This window comes from Artemia franciscana, chromosome 17, assembly GCF_032884065.1.
Source record: "Artemia franciscana chromosome 17, ASM3288406v1, whole genome shotgun sequence".
Taxonomy (NCBI): Eukaryota; Metazoa; Arthropoda; class Branchiopoda; order Anostraca; family Artemiidae; genus Artemia; species Artemia franciscana.
Window position 1 is genome coordinate 3,279,226 of NC_088879.1, and position 27,048 is coordinate 3,306,273.

Consider the following 27,048-nt stretch of genomic DNA (forward strand, 5'->3'; position numbering starts at 1 on the left):
GGTCCAATATTTCCTCCATCACCATCATCAGGCTTTCCGACATTTTGTATTAGCACTTGGGCTGCCGTTTCAGCCAGCCATTTGGCTGGCTGAGACTAGTAAAATAAATAAAACTGGTAAGTATGAAGCTCTTTGTACCTTTTATAGATGTATAGTCGACTTGTTTTAATGGAATACTATGGTTAACAAAAGCTGCTGGCCTTTGTGTGTATGATTAGCCTATATTAACAGAGGTCAGACTCCACCCCATTAATGTGCAAATATATACCCTGCATTGCGTACTGAATCTAAATTAATTATTCTCGATCAAGTAAAACAGATGGCTTATTGGTAAATATGGGAAAGTCTATATTTCTTACTTTAAAATAAAGAGTAGGCCTATAGGTTACCACTTCATGCTTTTTTTTTGTTATTTACAAATTTGGCTGCTTAGTTTACATTTTGTTTTAAGCACTTTATATATCCTTGAAAATAACAAATTTCTCTTCAGTTTTTTGGTCCCTAAATGGGTTAAATCATTGGCATTTCATCCAATCATGGATGAAAATAAAAACATGTCTGTCTATGTCTATGGCATCAAACTTTCAAACTTATTGTTTTATTATAGATTCAATTTTAAGGTGTAATAAGCATTAAGGTAAAATTCCAGTTTAGTGACTTCTTGCTATCTTGGAAAGGGGTTAGGTTGGGAAGGTAAAATTCTAGTTAATTGACTTCTTGCTATCTCAGAAAGGGTTTAGGTTAAGAAAATGAAACTTTCAGGGATGAATCTACAGATTAAATTTTATACTGGAAAGGTATTTTGAAGCAACTACCTCCACTCCTCCCTATAGAGGGCCCTGACCTTTGTAAATATGCGTGTTATAAAATTAAAACCCTGCAAAATATATCTTCTGCTTAATTGAAGTACAACAAAATTATTTTCAGGTTCATGACTTTGCTCAATTCCTTTTTATAAGGTTTTAAAGATATGCAAATAATTTCCTAAATTTTGAAAAAAAAAACACAGATATGGCTCCAAATTCTACTCAAATAACAGGAATTGCATTTTCATAACTAAAGGCAGAGAAAAAGCAACTAGTAACTGAAAATTAAGGTAAAATGTTGTTTTGTGAAAATTTCAATTGGTATAGACCTGTCATATAGGCGAATTTCAGGGCCCTCTAGTGGGAGAAGGAGTAGAGGTGGGTACTTTAAAATACCCTCCCAGGACATAATTTAGCCTGTAGACCTATCCCTGAAAGTTTCATTTTCCTAACCTAAACTCTTTCCAAGATAGCAAGAAGTCAATTAACTAGAGTTTTACCAAATGAAACTTTCAGGGATGGGTTTACAAGCCAAATTATGTCCCAGGAAAGTATTCTGAACTACCTAACTCCACTCTCTTTCCCTCTAGAGGGTCCTAATCTTTGATGACCTTTAAAAATATATGTTTTATAAAAGTGAAACCTTGCAAAATAGATATTCTGCTTGAATGAAGTACAACAAAATTGTTTTCAGCTTCACATTGCTCAATCCCATTTATAAGGTTTTAAAGAAATGCTAATACATTTCCTAAATTTTGAGGAAAAAATTTTTGATATGGCTCAGAATTCTACTCAAATAACAGATATTGCATTTTCAGAACTAAAGGCAGAGAAAAAGCAACTGGTAGCTGAAAATTTAGGTAAAAAAGTGTTTTGTCAAAATTGCAATAGGTATTGACCTGTCATGTAGGCAAATTTCAGGGCCCTCTAGAGGGGGAAGGAGTAGATGTGGGTACTCTAAAATACCTTCCTGGGATATACTTTAGCCTGTTTACCCATCCCTGAAAGTTTCATTTTTCTAACCTAACTGCTTTCCAAGATAGTAAGAAGTCACTGAACTAGAATTTTACCAGTACTGGTTTGTCATGATTAAGTTAAAGAATTTTAAATTTGAATAAATTTCTAAATATATGTGTTTTTATCTAATTGGGATTGGTTGGATCAATACAGCAGATGACCCAATAAATGATGACCAAAGGCTGCATATTGTCTTTGACACATTAGAAAGTTTGGGAACTGCATGTACCTTCTTCTTACCTCTAATAACTGTTTCTTTGCAATTGTACATTCATTGTTCCACTGAAACTCAGTTTACAGTGACTAGGAACTCTTTTACTATTTAGTCAGTTCTTGTGCAATTCCTAAGAGTGAATTTTGAAATGTCTCTATTTTCCCATTGACATCTTCATAACAGTTCACTTGTGACTTGACGTCTATTTCTTGTAATTTATTCTTAAAAGCTTCCCAGTTAATTTTCTTCAAATTAACTTTACTAGGTTCTTCATAATTTGTGTATATACTATTATCTAGAGAAATCTCTACCAAAATGGGAAAATGATCACTATATTGGGTACATTCATTATCACTTATTATTGAAACTTTTGGAGTGAAACTTTGGATTGTTTTTCCATTTCTATCATCATTTCCACATCCACACCAAAGACCATTGTGCATATTTAAATCTCCTATATTCAATAGTTTCTCCTCTCCAGGCACTGTATCTATAATTTTCATGGTCACTTCAGAGTAAGTTACTGTCTGGTATATTAGTATTGAATATATTCAGCTTCATTTTATTTTTAAGATTTAGTTTGCTTCCAACAACCTCCATTTGATAACCTTCCTGCATTGACAAACAAATTGTGATATAATTGATTTCCTTATTAATTCCAATAATCACCCCATCTCTCTTTATTCCATCTATCTAATCCTGCTATTTTATAATCTCTGAATGATGGATTTATATATAGCTTCAAATAAGTATGCTCTAAGGACAAAAAAATGATGACCATGACAAAAACTGAAAATTATGACAACTTAAGCAGTCAGAATTCCCCAAGGGTGAAACATTCAAAGAATAATATTGACATGTTTTGTATTCAAGATACTTATTTAAAGCTATATATTAAATCCATCATTCAGAGATTATAAAATAGTGGGATTAGATAGATGGAATAAAGAGAGAGGTGGGGTGATCTAGTACTAGACTATTGAATTAAGAATAATATTGACATTTTTTGCTTGTAAATATAGAGGAAGAATATCCAAAGGAGATAAAAAGATGTGCTCAGCGTAAAAAGAACTGAAAAGTAGGCATTTAACGGGTACTATAATAGAAATAGATAGCAGCTAAGATTCTATAAATTGGCTGCATTAACTTGTAATCAATCAATCTACTGTCCCCTACCCAAAGAGAGCAGGATTTTACCTTAAAAAATGTTCTATGACGCTTGCTAGGGAAATATAAATCTGCCTGGTGGCAACAAAAGAACTATTTGTGGTTGCAAAGGTGTCCTAAAAGTCACACGTCACCTTGGTTAATGTCTTTCCAATTAGTTAATTCTAGCCTTACTTTCATATCAGAAAATTACTCCTTTATTTAAAAAAAAATCTGTGTTTTATGACATTGAAAAATATCACTAACCAAAGTTGAGAAAATGCAACCTTTATTCTACTTCTGATTTAATATTCTCTTAATTTGGTCCCAAATATTTTTTTAAGGTGGATAAAGGAGACTCAGCCTTTCCTAGAGATGTAGCGACATGGTGGTTTGGATGTCGCAAATCTTTTTTTGATTAACAGGATGGAGATATTATTGATGCAGGTAAGATGAGCAATCAGTAGTAATTCGATAGTATATCAAAGATAGTATATCGAATCGTTGTACTGAGAGGTGGGTCTTTAATACCTAAAGAGAAAGTTTCTAGGTCTTAATATTCTATTTTTTCCATTGTATATTCTGTTAATATATAGGCTATATAAGGAGAAAGAGAGAGGGAGAGGATATATTATAGAGGAAGAAAGAGGGAGTGATAGATTTATCACATAGTATTACCACTCATTTATTCTGGAATGTTGGTGGCTTGGGCCAAAATATTTGTCAGGGGCTAGTCAGCAAGTATGTGATAGGGAATTTTAAATAGATATGGTTAATATGGGTAAGTTCTAGTTGCCTTTTTAATTAACCAAAAAATTGGAGGGTAATTAGGCTTCCTCCCATGCTGTTTTTTCTCAAAATTATGAGAAAGCCATTTAGCCAAAAATAAAAAATCTGCAAATTTCGTTTTAATTATTCCTCCAAGGAGAGCCAAAATTAAAACATGCATTGATTAAAAACGTTCAGAAATTCAATAAAAAAACAAATTTTTTTAACTGAAAGTAAGGAGCAACATTAAAACTTAAAATGAACAGAAATTACTCCGTATAGAAATGGGTTTTCCCCTCCGCCATCCCTCGCTCTATACGCTAAAGTTTGACTCTTTGCCACAATTCTAATTTTTAAAACAATTAAAATTTTTAGCATAAAGAGCGAGGGATTGCAGAGGGGAAAACCCATTTCTATACGGAGTAATTTCTGTTCGTTTTATAATATAATTTATAAATACAAATTTGTGTGTTAAGGAGTAGAATTGAGTCTTACTGGGCACAGAATAAAAATTAAATAATGATTTGAAGAGATTTTTGGCAGACAGAATTACAAGACAGAAATTGATTTAATTTCTGATAGTTTTTCAATTAATGCTAGGAAATCCAATTCTTCCTCCCATGCCCTTCCCCCAAAAAGTTCTCCACCAGACCTATCCCCGAGAATATCTGCACTTTCCCAATAACCAGTACTATATGTTAGCAAAGGGTAAAGGTCATCACTTGTTACTCAAATAGGGCATTATAACTTTTGATATCCGATAAAATGATCCCTCTTGTTAGTAGCAGCAGCCTAGTAATAAAGAAATTGGACAAAACATGGTACTATTTGACAGTAGGCGTGCTCATATGTAGACTTTAAAGTAGGCCTAGTTGAGTGCTTCTCAAAGAACTTCATTCATAACAACCTTTTGTTAAGAACTGCTTGAAAAATACCGAGATTCGAGTAAATTTTTTGTAAGAATAGTCTTAAAAACATAGAAAGATAAATTTTGTATTTTTTGGGAGAGAGTACCTAGACTCCTATTCTATATGTTTTAGACCCCGGCCCTTATGTGGTTTACTCTATAGTTCAAACTCAGTGTCTTCCTCTTGGTGCCATTCTGCCACAGAAATCCAAAGTTTGAAGCTTAATAGATATCATTGTTAAAAATTTGACTTGCTTTAATAATAATCAAAAATCTTTGAAAAAACTGCATTAGAACACAAGGGACAATAAGAATTCATATATTGAAGCCTACCGCATGCCGTGCTGGGGCCCAGCGGTGAAGCTGCCGGGACCCAGCTAGTACATAATAAAGATATAAGAATATAGAAGCTCGTTACGTAAGTTAATTCTTATGTTAAGCATATTTATTACTAATAAAAACTTTCGTTTAAACTGAACAGTTCTTGTTGCCTTTTTAAGTAACCGAAAAATTGGAGGGCAACTAGGCTTCCCCCCACCCGTCTTTTCTCAAAATCGTTCCCTTTGCAACGCCCTGCTCTTTACGCTAAATTTTTTTACTGTTTAATAAAGTAGAGTTGAGAGAAAGAGTCAAACAGATCTTGGTACCAACGTAAATTTTTGTTAACTATTGATATAATCTTATGGGGTCATTCTAACGGAAATGAAAAGTTCTAGTGTCATTTTTAAGTGACCAGAAAAAATGGAGAACACCTAGGCCCCCTCCCACCCTCATTTTTTTCCCAAAGTCAACGGATCAAAATTTTGAGATATCCATTTTGTTCCACATAGTCGATAACCATAAAAATATGTCTTTGGGGATGACTTACTCCCCCACAGTCCCTGGGGGAGGGGCTACAAGTTAAAAACTTTGACCATTGTTTACGTACAGTAATGGTTATTGGGAAGTGTACTTACGTTTTCAGGGGGATTTTTTTGGTTTGGAGGGTGGGGTTGAGGGGAGGGGGCTATGTGGGAGGATCTTTCCTTGGAGAAACATGTCATGGGGGAAGAGTAATTCAATGAAAAGGGCGCACAGTTTTCTAGCATTACTATAAAAAAAAAACAATGAAAAAATGAACATGAAGAAGTTTTTCAATTGAAAGTAAGGAGTAACATTAGTAGAAATTACCCCGTATTTGAAAGGGGCTTTTCCTCCTCAACGCCTTGCTCTTTACGCTAAAGTTTGACTCTTTCTCTTAACTCTATTTTTAAAACAGTAAGAAACTTTAGCGTAAAGAGGGGGCGTTAAGGAGGCAACGCCCCTTATGCTATTCTCTGATATGCTGTTATGCTACTCTCTGATATGCTGAATACGATGATGTGATTTTTGTTAAGATTTTATGATTTTAAGGAGTGTTTTCGCCTTTTTTTTTTCCAAAATAAGGCAAATTTTCTCAGGCCCTTTACTTTTGATGACAAAGACTAAAATTGATTAAACTTATATACTTAAAATCAGCATAAAAATCTAATTCTTCTGATGTATCTTTTAGTATCAAAATTTTGTTTTTTTGAGTTTCGTTTACTATTGAGCTGGGTCGCCTCTTACTACAGTTTGTTAGCACGAACCGTTTGATTAGGGAATGCCTGGGGAAATATTACGCATTTGTAGGGATGTTTCCACCCTCGAAGTTTTATTATCATGGATTTGCATGGTGTCCTTAAGTCCGGGTTTTCCACAAAATTTCATGGCATAAATTTTCCCCTTCTACAAGAATTTAACTTTTCTGACTCTGCAGCGATGCATAAACTACTAATATCAACTCAACACAGCAACAAGCTGCCTGAGGCCAATACAGTTGCGCACGCCCCTCCTCCATCCTAATCTATTAAAATCATTCATCTTTACAACCTCCCAGTAAATTTCAATTTTCCTTTAATCTTTCATTAGGACTTCGTCCCAAACCAACCACAGACAACCTCCGTTTAGCCCTAGACGGTTGCTCGAAAAGGACAAGCGTCGGTGTCCAATATCTAGAATTATATCCACATCGTAGCCGAGGAAACCCGTTTTATATGCATTTATGTTTCTTTTAATTAGTTAGTTTATATCAAAAGATCTTCTAGTCTAACATTTACTTTTGTATCAGGCGAAGAATTTAAGCAAGCTGACATTATTATAAATTGAATAACTATTACTATACTAAATATGAGTAGACATGGTTGATTTCAGACTAGAAAGCTGATCAAGTTTTCTGCTTCAAGTCAAGACTCTATTGTCTATCAGTTACTATTTGCCTTTTTCAGATTTCCTAGAAGTATTCGGCTATTCAGCAAACGTTACTTACATTTTATAAAAACTCATTAGAGTTCACATTTCTTCTGACTTTTCAAAAGTAACAGTCTTGTGAGGAAAATGGCTTATTAAATGAGTGGATAGATTTATTTAATTCACTGATCTCGTTGAAGTCGTCTGTAATTGGTTGACTCACAAAACTCAATAAAGGCTCAGACCACAAAGGCTCGTTGCCAGCAAACCCGAAAAATTTTTGAGTCCCTCGGGCTTAATATTTTAGTCAGTTTTTCGAAGAAGTCAGCCTTCTCAAAGCAACAAATGGTGGTGTCTCTGTTTCTCGTAGTAACTTCCCCAACCTGGGAAGCACTACCCTTCAGCTTCAGCCCGGTATGGATAAGAGCTTGTTTAACCCTTTCTCTATTTGCAAGCCATCAACGACAAGAAAGATGCCTTATTTTTAGAGTCGATACTAGCAATAACAATTCTTTTACTTGCCTCTTATCACTCGAGAAGAGAATTTTCCGTGCAGTTGCATTCCCCTGCATTACTTGGAAAAAATAGGATATTAGGTAAAAAAATTCTTCAGCTGAAAATAAGGAACAATATTAAAACTTATAACTAAAAAAGCTGTCTTACGAGGGAGGCTATCCTTTCCACAATATATCTTTCTTTATGTTAAAGTTTGATTTCTGTCCCAATTCTTTAAGAATGACTCATGAAACACAAATGCTGTTTAATTAGTATGAAAACTTTTTTTTATGCGGTAAAAAATATTAACGTAAAGAGCAAGGAATATCATGGTTACCCCCTTTTTTTATTACAATGTTTTAGTTATGTTTAGATAAATTTAAATTACATTATTTATTTCTTTCACACTATGCTATGGGTTTGGAATGTCTAAAATATTAAGTATTCTAATAATTACTGATATTAACCCATAAAAGTTTTAGCTATCCCTTGTCTATTGCTATAAAGAGAGGAGGGGGATGGCAAGGTTGGGGCCGATTTCCTCCAGTCAATGAGAAAGGGAACAATATTTGATATCTTACTACCAAAAAGGCAAAGGATATGCTTTAAAAACAAGTATCCTTTTATGTAGACAATTAATCTGTAGAGCCTATCGTGGTTTTCACGATATTTGTAACAAGCAACATTTTATCTGGGGGGGGGGGAGGCTGCTAACTGAGCTTTGGGGCTGGCTGTTACACCTTTATCTTATAGCATAACATCGCACCAGCTGGTTCTCTCTCCGTGCCTGATCTGATTGTTCTTGAATCAGGTCAATCACAACTACAAGCCTTGAGTAGTAAGTAGTTGTAAAGTATGGCGACACTACTTTTTTTCTTTAAAGAGGGGGCTACATTGTTTTTTGAAAACACATTGAAATTTGTTTACTCTGCATTTTTTATCACTTTTAACGAGTTGGTCTAACATTTTGGCAGTGGTGAGAGGGAGTTCAATGTCCCTACCCTTCCCTATATTCAGAACTCGACTGTAGACTTTGTAAATAAATACAAAAATTCTAAAACAAATATTTTTTAAAGAAAAGTAAATGGCGACATTAAACCAATAATCAGTAGAAATAAGGTAAAATAGTTTTCCGAGCGTAGAGCTAAACTATATCACAATCAGCAAATAAAAGAGCAAAATGACAGAAAAACGACAGAGATTGCTATAAATGAATAGTTTAATAAATTCTAAAAGTTTTTTTTTACTTTACTAATCGAGAGTGGGTGTATTATAAATCTGTAATTTCTTCTTCAATTTTTGGCAAAATCTCTAATCTCCTAAATTTGTGACTAATTTTTTATATAATTTTATATAATTATTTTTCCAACAATTTAGAAAGCTTTTGATCCTAATTGACAAAATTTAGGTTTTTTTGTGTGCTTAAAATAGCAAAAAAGCTTTTGATTCTGATATCAGGCCCTTGTGTTTCAGGACTTGTTATTAATTTATTGGGATAAAAAGTCAAATCAAACCCTTCGTGGTAACGAACTGTAAATAAGGAACAATTCAGCCCAATGCTATCAGAGAACTCTACTGTTGACGTTTGAGGCTAATTTGCAAGGGTGCCAACAGAAATTTTTTCAGGGGGGAGCAGGTGCCAAAATAGAAGTGGCGGTTGGATGACAGTTTAGCTGCTTTAAGGCACCTAACTACGACTTTACATCAAAAAGGATGAATTTGCAATCCATTTAAATTTTGAGAAGCCAATCTATCTAAAAATATCAGTAACTATATTTTAGGCTTCCAAGTTATAAAAGAAGTAATACCACATGGTGGCAGTACCGGATTCAACCAAGTTGATTTGTTTTATTTGTAATGAAATTAGGCTACGTTTGGTGATCATTAATTGCGTATCAACTCTAATGAAGAGGGAGGGGTGAGTAATTTCTTAGGTAGGGGTAGGGTAAATTCAAACAAAATGTATTTTAATGGGCAAACTGCTTACTTTTTCATGAGGTTTCAAATAAATGTTGAAAGAGGTAGGGGGGACTAGAAATTAGTTAAAATGTTTTTCCATACAGCTAATATTTTATACTCCCATATCTATCGGCACAGATGTAGAATAAGCAAGGCAATTCATCATCAGCCCTGCCATAAAATTTCTTTGGGGTGGCAAATACTGCTATGAACCTAGTTTTCAGTAATTTTAAATGGTAATATTTTTCTGTTTTTATTTATATGATGTACTTCAGTACATTTAAAAAAATTATGTAAATATTTATCAATAAAAAAACTATTTTAGAGGCTGTGAGGGCTTCAGTTATATAGAAGATCAGAGGTCTCACAAAATTGCCATACATACAAACTATAATACACCTTTTCATCCAACCGAAGTTCTTTAGAAATAATATTAGCTAGGACTTTTCATCAATATTACTATTCACTGCCAATTTTTGAAGTATATTCAAATTCTATCCAAAATTTAATTTGCAAATTTAAATGTAGGATTTAATAATCAACGCTGGCACGTACGCAGGGAGGGGGAGGGCCTTTGCCCCCATGGTTTCTTGGGATTTCTGGCAAAAATAGGACATTTATTAAGAATCTAGATACATGTGTGAAGCCTTTCATGGGGATTTTACAGCATGAAATTATCTGGTCAAGTCACTGCCCAATTATTAACCCATTTTCTGTCTTACTTTTTACCCTCTTTGAAGTAATTAGCGATTTTACTGTTATTTTTTTTTTGTAAAGAGAGTGCTTTCCACAGCAAAATAAAATTATCCTTGATATTAGGGCGTTCATCCCCCCTTTTCAGGATAAAGTACAGCTTTTAATGGATCAATTTTGGAAACTACCATTTTTCATTAAAATCGACGTATTCGCAATAGAAGGACTACCCCCCACAGCACCCATATTGCACTATTAGCCCTAAAATTTCCCTTTCAGTGGGATATAATAGATTAATCACTGGTTCTATATCATATGAACATAACCTGAGCCTAAAACATATTTTTGAGGCTTCAGTCTCCTTCCCCCCCCCCATCTGCTACAATACTACAGATTAAAGTTAATCCGTATTTTCCGATATACGTGCTTTTTGCATTTACTTAGTTACTAAATAAAAAAGTGCTACTTTATATCTGCCTTTTCGAAGGTTTTGGCCCCTCCCCGAAAAAATTCCTGAGTACGTGCCTGAATCAACGTATAACTATTAATTTACAAATTTTGAAAGTAAGTAGCCTAACCAGGGATTTAAGGGACCTACAGGTCAAATTATATCTTAGTTAGGCCTAGCTATGATTTGGAAAACTATCAGAAATTAAATAAAAAAAGAGGTTTTCAACTGAAAGCACGGAACAGATATGAAACCTATTTGAACAGACTATTGTTTATTTGAAGGGGAATGTCACCCTCTTAGGTCCTTACTTTTTACTCTAAAGTTTTTTTTCCCGAAATTATTAAGAAAATTTGCAATTGGAAAAAAATAATTTGAAAGCAGAAAAAAAAATTTGTTTAATAAGCAAGGTGTTGAGAATGGGGGTAGTCCCCCTTATATACAGAATATTCCATATTTGTTTTAAGTTTTAAACATGCCCTTTACCCTAGCTAAACAAGTATTTTCTATATATTTAAATACATTTCATGAAACTGTGAAGTTTTATAAATACAATACTTCTGGTAATGCAGAAACAACGATCAATATTTCAATGATCTCTGTTTAGATTTTGATGGGTAATTAAACAGTTAATGGTGTCGAACTGTAAATAAATAGTGACCCGGCTCAATAGTAACCAAAACTCTTTTTAGTTTTTGCCTTTTTTTAGTTTTTCAGTTTTTTTTAGTTTTTAGTTTTTTACCTTTTTTTAGTTTTTTTTAGTTTTTTAGCTTTTTTAGTTTTTTTTCTTTTTAGTTTTTTTTTGTAGTTTTTACCTTTTTTAGTTTTTTTTCTGATTATTTCTGATTATTTCTGATTATAATGTCTTCTGAAACATTTCTGATTATAATGTCTTCATATATCAGCTCATGGGTACTCTTGCAATGCAAGCATTAAGTTGACAGCATATGCTTACCGAAATTCTCCTTTATTAAGGTGTTTTCCTTGTGTTTTCTATAATTATACGAGCTTTCCAATCTACAAAATGTGGAATTTCGTATTTTTTGCCAGAAGACAGATCACGGGTGTGTGATCTGTCTTCTGACTTAAAAACAGATCTTTGGGGACGAGCTTGTTGGAGTTAAAAACACAATAATTATTTTGAGATGTTCAAACCACAAATTCTTTGTTCTCTTCCCCCATGACAAATTCCTCGATGGAAAGTTCCCCAAGTATATCCCCCTCTTATCAACCCCTCCCCCCAACCAAAAAATCCTCCTGAAAACGCTTGTACACTTCCCAATAACCATTACTATATGTAAGCACTGGTCAAAGTTTGTAACTCGTAGCCCATCCCACGGGGACTGTGGGGGAGTAAGTCGTCCCCAAAGATATATTTATTATGGTTTTCGACTATGTGGAACAAAATGGCTATCTAAAAATTTTAATCCGTTGACTTTGGGAAAAAATGAGCGTGGGAGGGGGCCTAGGTGCCTTCCAATTTTTTTGGTCACTGAAAAAGGGCACTAGAATTTTTCATTTCCGTTAGGATGAGCCCTCTTGCAACACTCTAGGACCTCTTGGTTGATACGATCACTCATGGGAAAAAAACAAACAAACACACACCCGTGATCTGTCTTCTGGCAAAAAATACGAAATTCCACATTTTGTAGATTGGACCTTAAAATTTTTTCAAAGGTTTAAATTTTTTCAAAGGTTTTCTGACACGCTGAATGCGATGGCACGATTTTTGTTAAGATCCTATGACTTTTAAGGGGTGTTTCCCCCTATATTTCAAAATAAGGCAAATTTTCTCAGGCTCGTAACTTTTGATGACACAGACTAAATTTGATGAAACTTATATATTTAAAATCAGCATAAAAATCCGATTCTTTTGATATATCTTTTAGCATCAAAGTTCCGTTTTTTAGAGTTTCGTTTACTATTGAACTGGGTCGCTCCTTACTACAGGTCGTTACCACGAACTGTTTGAGGATTTTTTTTTTTTTTTGCTTTAGACAAATGTAACCAAATAAGTCTTATCATCCATGAAGCATCTTTTTAAAATTGAAAATTGCATTTTTTTTTTTAAATCGCAGCTTTTTATCACTGGTTTTATGCTAGAATGTTCATTCTTAAAGCATTGCGATACAAAAGTCAAACTTAAAGCGACAGCCTCTCTCATATATAGGAAAGTTTAATTTATAGAAGTTTTTAAGTTAAAATCTTCATGTCGCTTTTTAATGTCATTGAATTAAAAAAAAAAATCAACTGAAAGTAAGGAGCAACATTAAAAGCTAAAATGAATAGAAATTATTAGACTAGCCTACTCTTTCCGTATCCCCATTCTTTACGCCGAAGTCTTCAAGGTCTTTGAAAATACTTCCCGTTCAAATTCAAGGACCTTTGTTTTTGAGCATGTTTTTGAGCAATCTTTTTTCGACACTTTTGACAAAAATTCAATCCCTAGTAAAACTTTTTGCACAAAATTTTTGCCAAACTTCCCCCTAATCTTATCGAGTCCGGTCGGGATTTAGAATAAGAGCTGTGAGGTACTATATCCTTCTGAATATCAAATTTCATTAAGATCTGATCGCCCACTCGTAGGTTAAAAATACGTCATTTTTCTGATTTTTCTTAATTAATCGTCCCTCTACTCCCCCCAAGATTTTCAAATCGGGAAAACGACTCTAATTTAATATAGTCATGACCCTGATGCACCTGCCAGCTTTCATCGTCCTAGCTTAACTGGAAATGCCCGAACTAGCAAAACCGGGACCGACAGACAAGCAGACAGAAATGGCGATCGCTATGTCATCTGGCAAATGCCAAGTGTTATAAAAAATGAAAGGAAATTAATATTAAAAACTTTTGCACAAAACAAGTTTTTCAAGGCTGGCATGTTGAAAGGCAGACAGGTATCATCTTGTTTGAACCTTTTATTCTCAAAAATTAGAACAAGGCAACCTGCCCCCCAAGCACTTTTTGTTTATCCAATATCTAATAACCCCTAAAATGTCCCATACAAGTTTTGAGATGCTTATTATTTCAAATAGTGGAATATCTTGATGAATATGTCTTTAAGAATGACATAACCCCAACAGTCCCTGGGGCAAAGGCCTAATAGAATGTAAATTAATTTGGCATAGGTTTTACTAAAGGAAAAGGGCTTATTATTGGTTTAGGATTGGGTCAAAACTTCATAGGGATTGTTTTCCGGGTGAGGGGGGTACTAACGGATTACTCTGACAACACTGTTTTCATATGTAGTTCAACCGGTTTTCCTCTGTCCACTCAGGGTAATCAGCTTAGCCTGAGAGAGATAAATGGTACCTATACAGGTATATCTTAACTAAAATCTTTATTTTATGGTGGTGGTTAGGTATTTAAAATCATGCGTTCTAGACGGCCTACTTTCCAAAATTCTTCGTCGTAGTTACCATAATTTTTTCATCGAAATACTATATTTTCATCATATTTTTTACTTCGTATATGAAAGAGGCTGCTTCCTCATCAACACCCCGCTCTTTACGCTAAAGTATTTTACTGTTTTAAACAGAAGAATTGAGAGAAAGAGTCAAACTTTAGCGTAAAGAGCGGGGCGTTGATAAGGAAGCAGCCTCTTTCATATACGAAGTAATTTCTGTTCGTTTCAAGTTTTAATGTCGCTCCTTACTTTCAGTAAAAACAACCTTTTTTTTTCTATTTAATGTTAAAAAGAGCACTAGAACTTTCATTGAATCTAACTAGCTTCTTTGAAAGTTTTTATTATATTTCTAGCTATTATAGAGCGATGCTGCCTATCATATTGTTTTATGTTTCTCCTTGCAAACCTGCACGTAAACCAGCATGTAAATCAATAACTTATATTCTAAAAAATAAGATGGCCAAGTTACTTCAATATCAGTTTAAGAAATAGAATTTAAAATTCTGTCAAAAAATCCATATGGTAGAAATAATCGTTCTTTTTTATTAAATTCATCTCTTAAGATAACCTTAATATAGTAGTTTTAGAGAAAGAAGGCGAAACTTATTTATTAAATTCTACATCTGTTAATAAACCCGTTTTCAGCTTTTTACTGCCATCTATTTTTACAAAAGTATTTTCCGTTAGGTAGATATTTGACAAAAATTTTCGCCTTCAGTGGTGTTCCTCATGATCACAGTAGTGAGAATATATAACATTAAACTGTGCTCATGATCAGTTATCAAAAAATCAAATATATACCTATTTTTGTGTGTTAAACAGTGTCAAAGTACAATATTTTACTGAAATTAAAGGAAATATTAAGGACATCCAGAAAAAGGATCAAAATTAAACAAACGCGGAAGGTAAATCCACTGAAGAAAAAAAAATTATTACTAATTATATTTTTTTACTTAGAGAAAGGATTTTATAGAAAGGAAACAAGGATGTTTTCATCCAGAATTGAAACATTTAGTCAAACATTTCATAGGTTATAAAAATTTTCAATTCTTGAAATTATTTAGTTCTTTCTCCCTTTTCTCGTAAAACTTGAATTGTCTTTTTTCAAAGTCAATCAAATTCCTTTCATTCTTTTTGAAGTTTTCACTTGCCTGTATGTAGAAACTAAATAAAACATAAATAACTGAAAGACAAACCGTTTTTTTTTTGTTAGTATTTTCCCTACTTTAGAAACAAATTAGGGCTATATATTTGTACATTGGGTGGGGGGGGCTAAATTATGGCGGGTCTGCATTCAAAATGTGTTAAGTACAATTATTCTCCATATTATGAAATAAGAATTGGTGTCTGACTTCAACCATTTTAAATACTCTCCCCCGCGCCTTCTTTACTAATATACGGTCCAACTTTCATGAGTTTTATTATGGTTGCCAAAAGAACTGGTCCACCTCGTGTGGTCCCATAGGGATGCCCATTAAATCTTTCAGTGTCAAATTGAAGAAATTAATATTTGTGATACCAAAGATGTTAGTGTTTATTTATTACAGAAAATAAACTTTCCATATATAGACATTTTTAAAACTCAACCTAAAGGACCCTATTAAACTCAAAACCAGAAGGAATGAATTACTATAATATTTCATACCCAAAACATTACAAAAATTACGAACATACAACAAATTTTTGGTAGAATTCTCGACATGTTGCTTTTGGCTATCAAACAGTTCGTGGTAACGAACTGTAATAAGGAGCGACTCGGCTCAATAGTAACCGAAACTCTAAAAAATGGAATTTTTATACGAATATTTACATCAAAAATTACATTTTAATGCTGATTTTAAATATATAAATTTCATCAAGAGTAGTCTTACCCATCAAAAGTTACGAGCCTGAGAAAATTACCCTCATTTTAGAAAATAGAGGAAAACAACCCCTAAAAGTCATACAATCAATGAAAATCACACCATGAGATTCAGCGTATAAGAGAACCTTGTTGTAGAAGTTTTTTTGTTTTTTTAGTTTAGTAGCAAATGACAAGTATTTAAGTCTCAAATGGTTAAAGCATTTAATCATTAAGTGTTTATTTGGCATTGGCTGAATTTTGTTTCGCTCCGCCTCTGTGTCAAATTTGCATTGTAGAATACCGAGTAGATTGTGCATGAGTGATCCCTCTTTTAAATTAATTAAATAAAAAAGTTTTTTTTAATTAAAGTAAGGAGCAACATTAAAACTTGAAAATAACATAAATTACTTCGTATATGAAATGGCCTTTTCCTTCTTGACGCCTTGCTCTTTACGCTAAAGTTTGACTCTTTCTTACAACTCCACTTTTTAAAACTAAAAAAAAACTTTAGTGTAAAGAGCGAGAGGCTGCAGGGGAAAAGCCCCTTTCATATACGAAGTAATTTCTGTTCGTTTTAAATTTTAATGTTCCTCCTTACTTTCATAAAAAAAAAATTGTTTTTTTTTTTTATTTAATTTCTGGACGTTTTTGAATTAATGCATGTTTTGTTCTTGGCTCTGCATATAAATAATTAAAACAAGATTTTCATATTAATTTTTTCGGCTAAATGGCTTTCTCATAGTTTTATTCGGAAGTTTTTGAGAAAAAAGGAGGGAGGGTGGAGGCCTTGTTGCCCTCCATGATTCAGCGTATAAGAGAACCTTGTTGTAGAAGTTTTTTTGTTTTTTTAGTTTAGTAGCAAATGACAAGTATTTAAGTCTCAAATGGTTAAAGCATTTAATCATTAAGTGTTTATTTGGCATTGGCTGAATTTTGTTTCGCTCCGCCTCTGTGTCAAATTTGCATTGTAGAATACCGAGTAGATTGTGCATGAGTGATCCCTCTTTTAAATTAATTAAATAAAAAAGTTTTTTTTAATTAAAGTAAGGAGCAACATTAAAACTTAAAAATAACATAAAATTACTTCGTATATGAAAGGGCCTTTTCCTTCTTGACGCCTTGCTCTTTACGCTAAAGTTTGACTCTTTCTTACAACTCCACTTTTTAAAACTAAAAAAAAACTTTAGTGTAAAGAGCGAGAGGCTGCAGGGGAAAAGCCCCTTTCATATACGAAGTAATTTCTGTTCGTTTTAAATTTTAATGTTCCTCCTTACTTTCATTAAAAAAAAACTTGTTTTTTTTTTTTTATTTAATTTCTGGATGTTTTTGAATTAATGCATGTTTTGTTCTTGGCTCTCTGCATATAAATAATTAAAACAAGATTTTCATATTAATTTTTTCGGCTAAATGGCTTTCTCATAATTTTATTCGGAAGTTTTTGAGAAAAAAGGAGGGAGGGTGGAGGCCTTGTTGCCCTCTTATTTTTTTTATTACATAAAAAGGCAACTAGAACTTTAAATTTTTTACAAACGTTTTCATTTGCAAAAATAATACGTAACTTACGAATTAACTTACGTAACAATCTTCTATATTCGTATGTTTTTATTGCGTATACAAAGGGGTTCACCCCTCGTCGATACTTCACTCTTTATACTAAAGCTTAAATTTTGTCCCACTTCCTTAAGATTGACCTCTGAACTACAAAGACCATAGAGTAAATAGTTGAAATTACTAAAAATATTTTAGCCTGAAGAGTGAGGTATTACAATGAGCTAAACCCCTCATATGCGTAATAATTTTTGTTTGTTCTAAGTTTTGATGCTGTTCCTTACTTTCAGTAGAAAAAACTTTTCATATTTATTTTTTCATTGTTTTTTTTTTTCAAATAATGCTAGAAAACCTTCATTGAAATTCTCTTACCCCATGAGAAGTTCCTGCTTGGAAATATCCTCCCACGTAGTCCCCCCTCCCACCCTCAAATCTCCCCTCTAAAAAAAATATCCCCCTGAAAACGTCTGTACACTTTCCAGTAACCATTACTATGTACGTATTAAATAAAAAAAAACTAAATTTTTTAGCTGAAAGTAAGGAGCAACTTTAAAACTTAAAACGAACAGAAATTACTCCGTATATGAAATGGGTTGTCCCCTCCGCAATCCCTCGCTCTTCACGCTAAAGCTTTTAATTGTTTTAAAAAGTAGAATTGTGGCAAATAGTCAAACTTTAGCGTAAAGAGCAAGGGATTGCGGAGGGGACAACCCATTTCATATACGGAGTAATTTCTGTTCGTTTTAAGTTTTAATGTCACCCCTTACTTTCAGCTAAAAAAAAATCAGTTTTTTTTTATTTAATTTCTGAACGTTTTTGAATTAATGCATGTTTGGTTTTGGCTCTCCGCACATAAATTATTAAAATGAAATTTGTATATTAATTCTTTTTTTGGCTAAATGGCTTTCTCTTAGTTTTGATCAGACGATTTTGAGAAATAAGGGGTGGAGAAGGAGGCCTAGTTGCCCTCCAATTTTTCGGTTATTTAAAAAGGCAACTAGAACTTTTAATTTTTAACGAACGTTTTTATTAGTAAAAAATATACGTAACTTAAGAATTAACTTACGTGACAAACTTTCATAACCTTATATTTTATTATGTATACGAGGGGGTATGTACCCTCGTTAATACCTCGCTCTTTACACTAAATCGTAAGTTTTGTCCCAATTCTTTAAGAATGACCCCTGAATCAAAAAGGCCGTAGAATAAATAGTTGAAATTACTAAAAATACTTTAGCATAAAGAGCAAGGTATTTATTTCCTCCTAAATACCTCGCTCTTTATGCTAAAGTATTTTTAAAACCCATCATATGCGTAATAATCTCTGTTCGTTTTAAGTTTCAATGCTACTTCTTCCTTTCATTTGAAAAAACGTTTTCATGTTTATTTTTCATTGTTTTCTTATAGTAATGCTAGAGAATCCTGCTCCCTTGTCATTGAATTTTTCTTCCCCCATGACAGATTCCTCCAAGGAAAGATCCTCTAACATAGCCCCCTTCCTCAGCCCCACCCCCAAACAAAATAAAATCCCCCTGAAAATGTCTGTACACTTCCCAATAACCATTACTATATGTAAACACTGGTCAAAGTTTGTAACTTGCAGCCCCTCCCCCAGGGAATGTGGGGGAGTTAGTCATCCCCAAAGACACAGTTATTATGGTTTTCGACTATGTTGAACAAAATGGCTATCTCAAAATTTTGATCATTTGACTTTGGGAAGAAAATGAGCGTGGGAGGGGGCCTAGATGCCCTCCAATTTTTTTGGTCACTTAAAATGGGCATTAGAACTTTTCATTTCCGTTAGAATGAGCCCTCTTGCGACATTCTAGGACTACGTGGTCGATACGATGACCCCTGGGGGAAAAAAACAAACAAACAAATAAACACGCACCCATGATTTGTCTTTTGGCAAAAAATACAAAATTCCACATTTTTGTAGATAGGAGCTTGAAACTTCTACAGTAGGGTTTTCTAATACGCTGAATCTGATGGTGTCATTTTCGTTAAGATCCTACGACTTTTAGGAGGTATTCCCCCTATTTTCCTAAATGAGGCAAATTTTCTCAGGCTCGTAACTTTTGATGGGTAAGACTAAACTTGATGAAAATTATATATTTAAAATCAGCATTAAAATGCGATTCTTTTGATGCAGCTATTGATATCAAAATTCAATTTTTTAGAGTTTTGGCTACTATTGAGCCGGGTCGCTCCTTACTACAGCTCGTTACCACAAACTGTTTGAAACACAGGCCAAAGTTTGGAACTTGCTGCCAATCTCACGGGAACTGTGGGGGAGTAATTCGTCCCCAAAGACATAGTTATTAAGTTATTCGACTATGGCAAACAAAATGGCTATCTCAGAATTTTGATCTGATGAGTTTAGGGAAAAATTAGTGTGGGAGGGGGCCTAAGTGCCCTCCAATTTTTGGTCACTTCAAACACTAGAACTTTTAATTTCTGTTAGAATGAGCCCTCTTGCGACATTCTAGGACCACTGAGTCAATACGATCACCCCTGGAGAAAAAAAAATAAATAAAAATGGATCCGTGATCTGTCTTCTGGCAAAAAATGCGAAATTCCACATTTTTGTAGATAGGAGCTCGAAACTTCTACAATAAGGTTCTATGATGCGCTGAATGTGATGGTGTGATTTTCGTTAAGATTGTAGGAGTTTTAAGAAGGTATTTCCCCCTATTTTCCAAAATGAGGCAAATATTCTCAGGCTTGTAACTTTTGATGGGTAGGACTAATCTTGATGAAACTTATCAAACAGTTCGTGGTAACGAACTGTAGTAAGGAGCGACCCGGCTCAATAGTAACCAAAACTCTAAAAAATGGAATTTTGATACCAATAGCTACATCAAAAGAATCGCATTTTAATGCTGGTTTATTTTATATATTTATATATATATTAAGTTTTTATATATTAAGTTTTTATATTAAATCAGCTTTTAGTTTAAGCTTTAAATCAGCTTTAAGTTTTATATATTAAGTTTTATTTTATATATTTAAATCAGCATTAAAATGCAATTCTTTTGATGTAAGTATTGGCATCGAGTTTCGATTACTCTTGAGCTGGGCTGCTCCTTGCTGCAGTTTGTTACCACAAACTGTTAGATATAAAAAAACTAGTTTTTTTTTTTAAACAGAAAGTAAAGAGCGACATTAAAACTAAAAACGAAAGAAATTACTTCTTGTATGAAAGGGACTGTTCCCATCTCAACGCCCCACTCTTTATGCTAAAGTTTGACTCTTTTTTTAATTCTACTTTATTAAACAGTAAAAAACTTTAGCGTAAAGAGCGGGGTGTTGAGATGGGAACAGCCCCTTTTATACACGTAGTAATTTCTATTTGTTTTAAGTGTTAATGTCGCTCCTTACTTTCAGTTAAAATAACTAGTTTTTTTTAAATTTAATTTCTGAACGTTTTAGAATTAATACATGTTTGATTTTGGCTCTGCATATAAATTATTAAAATGAAACTTGTATATTAATTTTTTTTTTTTTTTTGGTTAAATGGCTTCCGCTTAGTTTTGATCAGACAATTTTGAGAAAAGAGGGATGGGGGAGGAGGCCTGGTTACCCTCCAATTTTTTGGTTACCAAAAAAGGCAACTAAATCTTTCAATTTTAATGAATGTTTTTATTAGTAATAAATATACGTAACTTAAGAATTAAATTACGTAACAAACTTCTATATTCTTATATTTTTATTACGTACTAGCTAGGTCGCAGTGGCTTCACCGCAGGGCCCCAGCATGGCACACGGCAGGCTTCTAAATATGGATAATTGTCCCTTGTGTTTTAACCGCAGACAGTGCTGGGTCACGGTGGCTTCGCCAACGGGCCCAAGTATGACACGCGGCAGGCTTCCATATATTAATACTCATTGTCTGTTGTGTTCTAACAGTAGACCCGGTCTTTGCCACCGCGTGCTTTCGGGCCCCAGCATGGCACAAGGTAGGCACCTATATATTTATTCTCATTGTCCCTTGTGTTCTGGGTCCCGGCAACACTATGTCATATTTGGATTGAACTCATGACATGAATTTGACATTCCTAATCTGGCCCTTTCTCTTTGAACTGCAAGCCTGATTTCGCGTTGCTCTGGTGTTCCTTTTTTTTTTTTTTATTACAGGTTTTACTTTCGTTTTTTTTTTTTACGTCAAATTTTAGTTTTTTTCTTTTTTCTTTTTTAGTTTGGCCATTTTTATTTGAGTGGCAAGCCTGGTCAGATGTATCTACCCGGATTTCTTATAGTTCTTGCCCCCATCTGCATTGGGATGAGTTTTAATGAAATTTGGAATTTTATGGTTGTACAAGAAATAGGGAAAGGTAAGCAATTTTCTTACAATTTTGTTAATCATTTTTGTTAATCATCAAGCATTTGATCTGGTGGTTGTGTTGTATTCAATGCCTGATACTTATGGATGCTCTTCAGAGGTGAATAATTCCTCAAAGGCCCCCCCCCCATGCTTTTAAAAGTCAGACATATTAAGGCTTCAGGCGCCCTTTTCTTTCCAACCACGACAATATTTATCTGAAGTACTTTATGCTAGCTGATACGCTTTGCATAATTAAACTCTGCTTGACTTCAATCAATAACAACCGAAAAGAAATAAAGAAAACATAATTAGCGTATAAAAAGAATATTTTTTATAAATTTAGAATTCATTTTGAAACATATAAAAATCTAAAACTGAAATTTGCACAAAATGTTATAGAAATGTTTTTATTATAGTTTCAAAAACAAAAGTGGATTCTGACCGTCTTAATTATCTCAAATATATCCAAGTAGTTGTGTGGTAAATATTAAATTAAAGTTTACATTAAAAATTTAATGAGATGGATTTGCCTGTTTTTTATTGCATAACAAATCAAATCTTAGTTTTAATGTCGCTCCTTACTTTCAGTTAAAAAAAAACATTTTTTTTTTTATTTAATAATATAAGGAGGCTAAAGGTTTAACTCTAATTGAATAAATAAAATTGAAAAAGTAATTTTCTTTAATAAACAAAATTAAATAAGTAAAATTTTAATAGTTGTAATATGTATTTTCATTTGAATGCTGTAATGACTGGAAAAGAGAATATTTGTGATATAATTCGCTTCCAGTGAATTGCCAATGACGTAGTAGGCTTTAGATTTCTAAATTTAGGAAATGAGGTAGTAGCTAAATTCTTATAGTGAAACTAAATTCGTCTTGATCGGTCTCAGGAAGAAATAAGGTTAAACTTAATATTTAACTTATAATTATGTCAACTGCTGAAAACCCAATCAGTTCAAAATTTATTCATTCATTTATGTTAGCACATGTTGTATGTTTGTTGGCTATGATTGTTTATTTAGTTTCTGTTCGTTTTGGTTTCATTTATTCTACAATAGTAAAAAAAAATTGTTCATTTTAAACTTGATTTACATATTCAATATTAGCTGTATTCGTTTTAAGATTTATTTATTCATTCATATAGTACAAAAAAAATAAGAACGAAAGCAATACGAAACTGGAAGTATGGAACCTCAAGAACAGTGGGAGATAAGAAAACTAGAAACAAGATTTTTAAAAAAGGAAAACCAAAAACAATTGACCCCCCTCCCCCTCCCGCACAAAAAAAGCAAACCAAATGTATTTGAGCTACTCCAATCCCGTCCAGGTAAAAAGAGTCCAGCCTAATGCAGGTTATATTTTAATTACTTTTAGTTTTACTGACGAGCAATTCTGATTTTCACCTTCTCTTCTTCACTTGGTCAATTACAATTCCTTTTTTCTAATTGTAGACGTTTCTGTTTTACTCTGGCTTTTACCAGCATTGAGCATGTCTCGTTTGACGCATCTAAAGATATTAGCGGCCTTTTTTTCTATCTTTTCTTTTCCTTTTTTGCTGGCTGGTGTTTAACCCCTCTCCCCCCCCCCAAAAAAAAAACATGCGGTAAATAATCCCCTACGGAAAATACTCTTCTCCAGAAAAAACGGAAAATACCTCCTCCCCGTGGAAAGTATCATCCCCACGTAGCTGGTTGGTCCCCAATCCCCTTGGACTACAAAAAAGGACTAGAAATATTAATTTCTGATGGAATGAGCACATTGCTAAGTTTTTTGACCTTGAAGTGGAGGTGAGGACAAGAAAGGGGCAATCCCCTCCTGTATGGAGTAGATTCTGCTCATTTTGGGATTTAGCGTTATTCTTAAGTTCAGAATAACAGTGTAAACCAGAAATCTTAAGGGCGTAGATGTCAATTTCACATTTTCGATACGTTTTTAAAAGTTTCTTTTGTACCCCCCTCCCCCTCCCTAAACAATGTTAGAAAATACTCTTTTGCTGGCTTTTTGTTGGGAAACTTTTCACGTAGGGGATTACCGGTCTGATGTTAAAAACAATCAGAAATTAGTCTTTTTCAAATGAAAGTGCTCAAGAAATATTTTTCACCTGAGATCGCCCCAAGAAAGTTTCTGGGTGGAATTCTCAGCCAGAATGTAATTGTCTTGGAGGAATTTCCCTGGAGGGGGGAGTTTTTTTTCATATGAAAGGAGCTTTCCACGGTGGAGTTTTTCCGTGGAGGAAGGGATTTTTCATGGAGAGGAGCCAGATTTCCCGGCATTATTTGAGAGCACAATTAAAAATTAAATTAAAAAAAAGTTATTTTTTAACTGGAAGTAAGAAGCAACATCAAAACTTAAAATGGACAGAAATTATAGCGTATACCTTATTATAGTTCAGTATATAGCATACATATATAGTTTAGTATATAGTATACATAAACTTTAGCATATGTATACTTTTAATTAATTGTAAGCTTTGAATTTTTCGTCCCAATTGTTTAAGAGTAACTCCTGAAGCAGACTGGCTGTTTAATAAGAATTATAAGTTTTTTTGTTTTTTTTCAATAATTAGTTATGAAAGAGTGTCGGTGGGTGCAGAGTGGGGACAGAGGATGGTGCCTGAAACCACCTTGAGGGAGCTGGATTATATGGCATGATCTGATTAACAATCAGAAATCAAAATTTGGGAAAATAAGTTTTTTGAACTGAAAGATTAAAATAGTAACCAAAACTCTAAAAACTGATTTTCAATATCAACAAACACATCAAAAGAATTCAATTATTATGCTGATTTAAGATATATAAGTCTCATAAAGTTTAGTGTTACCCATCAAAAGTTACGGGCCTAGCAAAATTTACCCGATTTCTGAAATAAGGGGTGGAAAATACCCCTTAAAATTCCAGGAATCTTAACGAAAACCACACGATCAGATTTGGTGTACCAGAGTACTGGTACACCAAACTGTAGAAGTTTCCAGCTTCTCTGTAAAAACATGGAATTTAGCTGTTTTTGCCAGATGACAGATCACGGATGTGTGTTTATTCTACATAACAAAATGAGCCAGGAAAGTCTAAGGATTTGTTAATAGTAAGGGAAAAAAGGTCTTGACCTAGCATCCCAACCACCTTGAGGTTTTCGCTCTTGTAATATATTTAGCCAGTCTTCAAAATTTATCCCTTTATAAATTTTTTAGGTCGGAAAAACATAGTATTTATTGTCTATAAATGATTGACGTTCCTCTTTTTTTCTAGGTAATGAAGTAAAGTAGCTGCTGGGCAGTAAATTTCTAACTCTGTATAAGCCTGTTTTCTGTTGCATTCGTCTTTTTGTGTATAGACGCTTATTTTTACATAAAAAGACAGTGCAACAGAACTGGTTTCTTATAATTTTAAAGTTTAAATAAATAAAAAATCAAGGGTTCTAAACCTTAAGTTAAATAGAATCTCAGTAAAATTCGTGTGTATTTTTCTTTCTCTCACCTTTTCATATTTTACAAAAAAAAATAGAACCCTAAAAAAATTTTCTGATCAATATTCTTTTTTGCTCATCCTTCACCTAACGAATTTACTGCTCATTGAAGCTGTGCAATTATGAGGCCTCTGCTCCTGCCAAGGAACCCCTTCCTGACTCAACATTCAAGACCAGTTTTTTCCCCTTATTTTACCAGAAATTAAATCAATAAAATATTGCTTCTTTGCATTCTTGCAAACTACTTGTTGATCCTAGAGTTAGGGATAGTTCATAGGAACGGAGTACAAGACAGATAAAATACAAAACGGCGTTCATCAAAACAATTAATGAAAATCACTTATTATACACGAACATGTGTTGGATACTTATAAGTTTAAACATCCCCTTTTAAGATGGGGATGTCATAAAGGAAAACTGGTTTTGTGGTTATCTCTCAAAAACAGTTTCGACAGATCTGTTTCTGGACCCACCATTTTATATTTTCGGATTAATGCTAAACTTAAAAAAAATGTAGCTAGGCTTTTTTATATATAGAGTGAACCTTGATAAAAGTTGGAAAGGCGATCTTGCTTGTCGAAATGCCAGAATTTACCGTATCTATATGCTTACTAATGGCGAAATAATATTATTATGAAATGACTAAAATAATTTATTCTCTCAAATATGTTGAAAAACCATCGGAGAAAGAATAATTTCTGTTGAAAATATGTTCCGTATTCATTAAAGAGCCAACACCGCTAGTTGTTTGGGGGAGTTAAATGAGAGTTGCGCAACTTCATATTTATGGCTTTTTCGTTTGTTTTTTTTTGTGCTCGATATCTTCATTCAGCGTAGTCTATTTGGTTTAAGATTGTTAACTTAGAGGATTCGGTTTATGCATTTAATGGCAAAAAGTTGGCAATGCGGAACCAATGAATTTAATATGTTTTGATTATGGACGTCTATGCTGTATTGATAATCTCAGATGTGTTGTTGTCAAACTGAAAAACCATTATATGGTGTCAGCTTGTAGGGATTAGCCATTTTTTAGGAAATAGTTTTTAAAAGTCCAGCAACTAACGGCTGTATAAGTGCAAAGAAGCTACTGCCTACTTGAAGGACACTTCCTTTTAAGTTTCTTCCCCTTGTTTTTGCCTGCTATGGCACGCACTAGTGAACAATTTAACTTTGTCTGTTCCTAAAATACTTCTAGCAGCAGAACATCACTCTCAGTTAAATTTAAACAAAGCTCTGATAAGAGATTAATGAATTCTTTGTCAACCTCATCTTTGAGCGTAAGCCTTGGTTTGGAATTACCTAAGACGTAAAATAAATGTCAGTTTTCATGTAGTTTCTTCAGCAACTTGGTGTCAACTAATGACCTTTTATTGTTCACTGGTAAAAATAGGGTAATTTTATTGTCAAAAATGTTGGTGACTACAGTCAAATGCTTGGGTGTTTTCTGATTGAGATACAGCACAATGTAACTATAGGTCTATTTTAAGCCTGATTGGTTGCTGAGAGTAGAAATTTCGATTCACAGGGATATATTTGTTATTTAAACTTATTAGGGAATGTTAATCATGAACAGTCCTGTAGGTAATATATTTAGTACAATTCAAAGCAAGTGACCTCATAAATTTGTTCTGATGAAAGAGTTTGGGGAGGACAGCTTTTACAGATATATTTTCATGATGAGATTGGACCTTGAATAATTGTAGCATCTCTTGAGACCATTCTTCAATAGATTCAGATAAATTATTTGGTTCAGTTAAATAGT

The 27,048-nt window shown here is 33.5% G+C and overlaps 1 protein-coding gene and 1 long non-coding RNA gene across 2 annotated transcripts in view; one reads left to right on the top strand and one right to left on the bottom strand.

Moving 5' to 3' along the window:
• Positions 1-25,517, top strand: LOC136037688 (uncharacterized). The gene is made up of 4 exons (XR_010620017.1): positions 1-116; positions 3,528-3,630; positions 21,696-21,831; positions 25,070-25,517. It is a non-coding gene; the product is annotated as an uncharacterized LOC136037688 (long non-coding RNA).
• The window catches only part of LOC136037695 (uncharacterized), a gene marked incomplete in the record, with an annotated part of 547,833 nt that overhangs the window by 483,226 nt on the left and 37,559 nt on the right, over positions 1-27,048 (bottom strand).